The sequence below is a fragment of the Emydura macquarii genome, unplaced genomic scaffold, assembly GCF_026122565.2.
Source record: "Emydura macquarii macquarii isolate MOO-44397 ecotype Brisbane River unplaced genomic scaffold, CSIRO-AGI_Emac_v2 contig_3366, whole genome shotgun sequence".
Lineage (NCBI taxonomy): Eukaryota > Metazoa > Chordata > Testudines > Chelidae > Emydura > Emydura macquarii.
Window position 1 is genome coordinate 84,150 of NW_027133503.1, and position 6,075 is coordinate 90,224.

The window sequence follows — 6,075 nt, forward strand, 5'->3', positions numbered from 1 at the left end:
TGTGTATCAAGTTATGAGATTTTGCTGCATAGTTGTTAGAGAAATATGCTGTATGTTTGAGTCTCCTCTACCAGGGCAGTAGCCTGCGCCCAGCAGGGTGTGAAGTGACTACTCTCCATCAGGGAATCTGCAATGGGATACAAAGGATTTACAATACAGTGACAGCAGCGGAATACTGTACAATGGAGATTGCTCAACTCTATGACTCAGTCGCACGAGACGACACCACGGGGGTGGGATGGAGCAATCTTGTGAGTCAGCAGAGCACACCTGGACGTGCCTGTACTCATGTCTACTAGGCGTATGGTCAAAAGATATAAAATAAGGGACAAGGGCTGCATGCCTTGGCCTTTCTCCTCCACACCTATGCTGGAAGCAATGAGAGCGCTGAGAGACAAAGAGTTCGGCAGGAGACTGGTCCCTAGTTTCAGGGAGAAGCTTGTGCATTGAGAACTACAACATCGAGTGAGGTGAGAAAGATTACTTTATCTAGAGTCTACCTGGTGTTATCAGGATTAAGATTGAGATTGTGTGTTTATCTTTGTTTTCTTTGGTACCAATCTTTTTGCCTACCACTTATGCTCACTGAAAATCCAGCTTTCTGTAGTTCATAAATCTGTTTTATATTTAACCAACACAATGCATTTCAGCTGAAGTGTTTGGGAAATCTCAGCTAAGTTAACAAAAGCTTGTTTGTGTCCTCTTGTTACAGGGCCGTCCTCTCCGGCCGTGTCGCTGCTGCCCTTCTTCGGGTCCTGACTCCAGGGGAGGCCACAGCGCCTTCCTGTATGGGGAACAGTTAGCTCTCTTCTGTGGTCCTAGCCCGTCCCTCAGGCAGAGCGGTCAAGCAAGCAGTCTATCACCCTGGGCCTCAGGCAGGATGGGCGAAGAAACAGTCTATTGCTCCAGCCCTTAGGCAGGGCGAACAAGCAAGCAGTTAATTGCTCCTCTCTCTGCAGCGGTAGGGAGGAGGAGGCTCTCCCGGGGTGGCTAAGGAAGAGGGGAGGGGGACGCAGGCCCACCCGTCTCCACTGCGTCCCAACCCAGGGCCCTTGTAGTGGCAAAGGCGTTGCCACTCAGCCGGCGGGGCTCCTGCTGCAACACGTCGACGGGACTCGCCCCTGTCCCAGCCACTGCCTATGGCTGTCCCTGGGCCACTTCCTCCCCGTATCCCCAGATACCTGTCTCCTCAGGGTCCTTGGGGTCACGGAGATACTCGGTCCACGGTAGGCCCGCCAGTCCCTCCGCATCCACAGGTGGCAGGGCGGGAAGTTCCTCGGCGAGGGGCAGCTCCTCTAGGTCACAGGAGTCTTGGGATGGCTCGGCGTCAGGGAGCTCGTCCAGGTCCTGTCCTGTCTCTGGGGGCTCGGCGTCAGGCACTTCCTCCAGGTCCTGCCCGGCCTTGGAGGATATCTCCCACCTGGGCTGCTCGGGGGTCTCGGTCCATTCCTGGGGCTCTGGTAGTTCAGTCCAGGTATCATGGCCTGATGGTCTGGTCCAGCTACCTGAAGGCCCTACCAGTCTCCCGGCCCGGAGGCAGGATCGGGGAAGGATCGGGCTCTTGGTTCGGGGCACCGAGCATCCCGGGTGTTGGCCTGGCTCCACTCCAGTCTTGGCCTCAGCTGGCAGGGCAGCACGTCTGCCTCCGTCGGCAGTCTCCTCCCTACTGAGCCCTGGGGCCTGCCTTTTATACTTCCCCTTCCTGTAGGGGCTCCATCCCACTGCGGCTGATCAGGCTGCTCGCTCCCAAGGTCTGCCAGCTCCCAAGGTCATCTCGGGGCCATTCTTCCTCAGCAGCAGGGCAAGAGCCCGGGTAGGAGGGTGAAAATTGATGCTGGGTAGAGAAGAAAATTAGCAAGAACATCAGCCCACAGACCTTCTGGGGGAACTGAGAGTGCGAACCCTGAAAGATCTGCAGGGTGGATGGTGAAGATGAGCAATTTTCCAGAGGTCTGTCTACTTCCCACGGTCCCCATGACCCTCCTCTGCGGTTTCCAGCCCGGGGGAGGTCAGGCTGTTTGAATTTTACTTACGTTCTTCAACTGCAACAAGTTCAGAAAAAACAAAAAAATGACTGTTGAGTCCAGATGACGTTGCCTGTTCTAAAGGTGCCATCTACCAGCAAAGCGTATCATGTCGTTCTCTGGTGGCTGAGCTGCTCAGCTATAACAGCCTACTGCTGCTGCCAGGTGGTGGAGCTGCTCCTTAGCCTCAAGAGTGGCGGTTTAGGATTCGAATCCTGCTGCAAATTGTTATCAACCCAGTTGCCACATTGCTGAGCCTCAGTATCTTACAATGGAACTTTTCAGTTCCTGTTTATATCGCTGAGCTTAGTGGGTCACAATCCAGAGTTAGGGAAAGAAAATTAAAAGCAAAAACATGTCTACTCTTCCTAGAAGGCTGCAGCATAATCCAGAGCGGTGCTGGTCCGGGAGAGATACTGTTTGGATCACCCCCAGCAGGCGCACTCTCACTCTCTCGTTCCTGGCTACCAATTTCTGGTACCTACATTTGCCAACAAAACCTGTCACCGCTTTTGCTAGCTTCAGGGGCCTGCAACCACTCCGAACTTTTAGCTGGTAACAGCTGTTCAATGAGCCCCATTTTTTACTGCCCTTTTCACCTCTACAAAATATGGCACCGGTCCCAATATCTGCTTTACCGCCTCTTTCCCCCACTTCCTCCCTCCCCTGTGATGTCTGCCCTAAACTGAAACACTTGGGCAGTTCACACTCTGAGGTTTCCATTGTTCTGTGTCTTTCCTCAGGCGCTCTTGTTATGTCAGGCTTCCTATGTGTAAGTGGGGGAATGGGCTGCTATTGTGGGGATCTTTCCTGGCTCATGCACTACCCCGGTGGAGATGGCTAGCGACAGGATCTGAGTCCTTGCCCCCACTCCCTTTACCCAGAGGCCCGCCTGACCTCAGGGGCTCCCCTCCCACTCTCCTATGTGGGGGGGTCCCTGTAACCCCGACAAGGTGGGGCCCAGGATTCCTGGGGCTCAACCCCCAATCCTGCCGTGGTCCCTTAGGGCAGGGGCTGGGGTATCCCCACTGCAGGAACTAACTCTGCACTGGGCACGTCCCTGACCCACTGGTCACTGCACACAGTGCAAATAATACAATGTATTAAACAGACAGCAATCAAACAGCAAATAAAGACATACGAAATGCAGGGGATTGTTAAAGGAAAGGACCCAGCGCCGCCCCCTGGCCCGGGGGCCCCACACACAGCGTCTCTGGGGTGTGAGGGACGCTCACAGTCTGTGTCACACGTCGCAGGCCCCTGCCCAGGCCTGGCCGTGCTGCAGGGACGCAGAGTCAGACACTGGCTCTGGCAGGGGCCACACGCCCCCAGCTCTAGGGGGCAGGGCCCTTCTCCCCAGCGCTGGCCCCCCCGTAGGGGTCACGATCCCCCTCCCAGTCTGGCCTGCGAGGCCTCTGGGCTGGGGGCGTCTCCCTGCGCCCGGCCCTGCCCCGGGTCCCCCTCACTCCCCCCAGCCGCTCACTCACCGCACCCGGCTCCGGACGGCTCCAGCCCCAGCCCGGCCCCAGCTCCTGCTCCACCTGCTGCTGTGGGTCAGCTCAGCTCAGCTCCCTGGGCCTCTCCTCTGGCCCCCAGCCACCGGCTGCTCTGTCCTTAGCTCGGCCCCGCTCTCGGCCCAGGCCCAGGCAGCTCCAGCTCACACGGAGGACGGGACTCCCCTCGCCTTCCTGGCTCCCTCATTGGCTGACCCGCCCTGTCAATCAGGCTGACCTGAGTTGGCCTCTCCCCACTGGCCCTGGGGCTGTGTCTGGTTCAGGGTCCTGCTTCCTCAGGAGATGCCAACCCAAAAGACCCGCTAAGTGTCAGTGAGGGGCTAATAAGCCCCTTACACACGGCACTGATTCGTGTGTGTGTGTGCCGCTCCTGCGCGCCTGCTTGTGAGCCGTCATGGCCCTTCTAGAACGTTGCACTCAGCACCTCTTGGGTCTTTGCAAACAATTTCCAGGACCAAGGTCGTTCAAAGCCCCCCTTCCTGGGGCCTGGGCTATTCATTCTTTCTCCAGAGAATAAGCCACGTCGTTAGTCACGTGTGGTCACACCCATGTGTGTGGGTTTATTTACACCAGTGCCACCAGGGAGCCTTGTCCCACCCGCTTTACAAGGCTCCCGGGCCCTTAAAGCACCAGGGACAGGAGCCCTCCTCCGATCACTGTTCCCTTCCAGGGCCACTGCCTTGCTAGTTCTACCTCCTCCGGTCTCCCTCTATGAGTTGCTGAAAGGGCCGTGCCATGTGGTGGAGTGGGCTAACCGCTAGGCACTACTGCATATAAGGGGCCAACTATCCCCATCGCGCTTCATCTTACAAGCATCTCTGCCGGAGCCTCCAGAGTGGGTGTAGTTCCCAGCTGTACACCGCTCCGTTCCTCCAGCGGCCGCGCTCACTTGCTGCATCTGGGCAAATTCCTCTTTCCCAGCTCTCGGGCCAGGACCTGCCCGGTTCCAAACCCATCCACCTAGTTGCAGACTTTGCTGCCCTCCAACCCTGCCTCGTGCACCCAGAAACCCGTCATTCAAGGCTCATCCCACCCTCTTCCCCGGATCGCTTGGCTAGAAAAAACAGCCAGGGCAGTAACCCTCTGCTAGGGCACATCTGAAGCTGGGGAAGGTAAAAGCCCAGACACAGGAGATCACCTTGACCCACAACATGCTACTAAAGACTCCCTGGGCACAGTTACTGCATGACAGCAGTGGAGGCCCACCTGAGGTGAAAGGGTGTGCAAATCTTCCCTTACCTGGACAATTGGCTGATCAGGGGCAGGTCCAGGTCCCAAGTGCAGGAGAGCATGACCCTCACTTGCTCCATGTGCAGCAGGCTGGGACTGCTCATAAATAAGCAGAAGTCCACACTAACCCCAGTGCAATGCATAGAATTCATTGGAGCCACCCTGGATGCTTTCCAGGCCAGAGCCTTCCTACCTCTGCCACGTTTCGAGACGATGGTCTCTGTCATCTCCCAGCTGCACCGATGCCCCACGACAACAGCCAGGCACTGCCTACAGCTGTTGGACACATGGCGGCCTGCACATATGTAGTGAGACTATCTCGCCTGAGCTCAGGCCACTTCAGGCGTGGTTGGCCTTGGTATATGGGCCAAGCAGAAACCCATTGAATTGGGTGCTCACAGTTCCCCCACCCGTCCTAGCCTCCCTAGACTGATGGAGGTCTCCCAGAACAGTTTTGAAGGGCGTCCCATTCAGGGAACTGGCCCCGTTGGTCACTCTAATCTCCGACGCCTCGGATGTGGGATGGGGAGCCCACATCAGCACCAACCTGAGCACTCAGGGCCTCTGGTCGGGGGAGGATAGGTGCCTGCACATCAACATGAAGGAGCTGAGGGCTATTAGCCTAGCGTGCAGGGTGTTCCTCCAATTCCTGACAGGCAGAGCGGTGCAGGTGCTGAGGGGCAACACCGCAGCTATGTTTTATATAAACAGGCAGGGAGGGGTGTGCTCCTCGGATCCATGCGAGGATGATACCCATCTGTGGGACTTTGCCGTGAGGCACGACTTCCACTTGACTGCCTCTCACCTCCCGGGAATGAGGAACGACGAGGTGGATCGCCTCAGCAGGTCATTTCTACCCCGCCACGACTGGTCGTTGCACCCGGAGGCAGTGACTACAATCTTCCAAAAGTCGGGTGTTCCTCAACTGGATCTATTCGCATCAGCCTGGAACATGTAGTGCCTGAGGTTCTGCTCGCTCCAGGGTTGCAAGACCGGGTCGATTTCCGACGCATTCCTCATCGACTGGATGGGCACCCTCATGGACACGTTCCCATCTATTCTGCTCCTGCCCAAGGTCCTGCTGAAAATAAAGAGGAACAGGGTTAATGTCATACTCATGTAGCCTGATTTTATGGTTATTAATTTATTGAATAGGGTAAGAGGTTTGCCAATTGCTCTAATTAAAGGATTATGAGGTTCGTATCCTTAATCAGGCTTCAGGTGAGTTATAAGGACCCCGGGTACAACACAGGAAGAATTCCAGTGATAACCAATATTTGTATAATTTTATAAATTTATTAAAATAA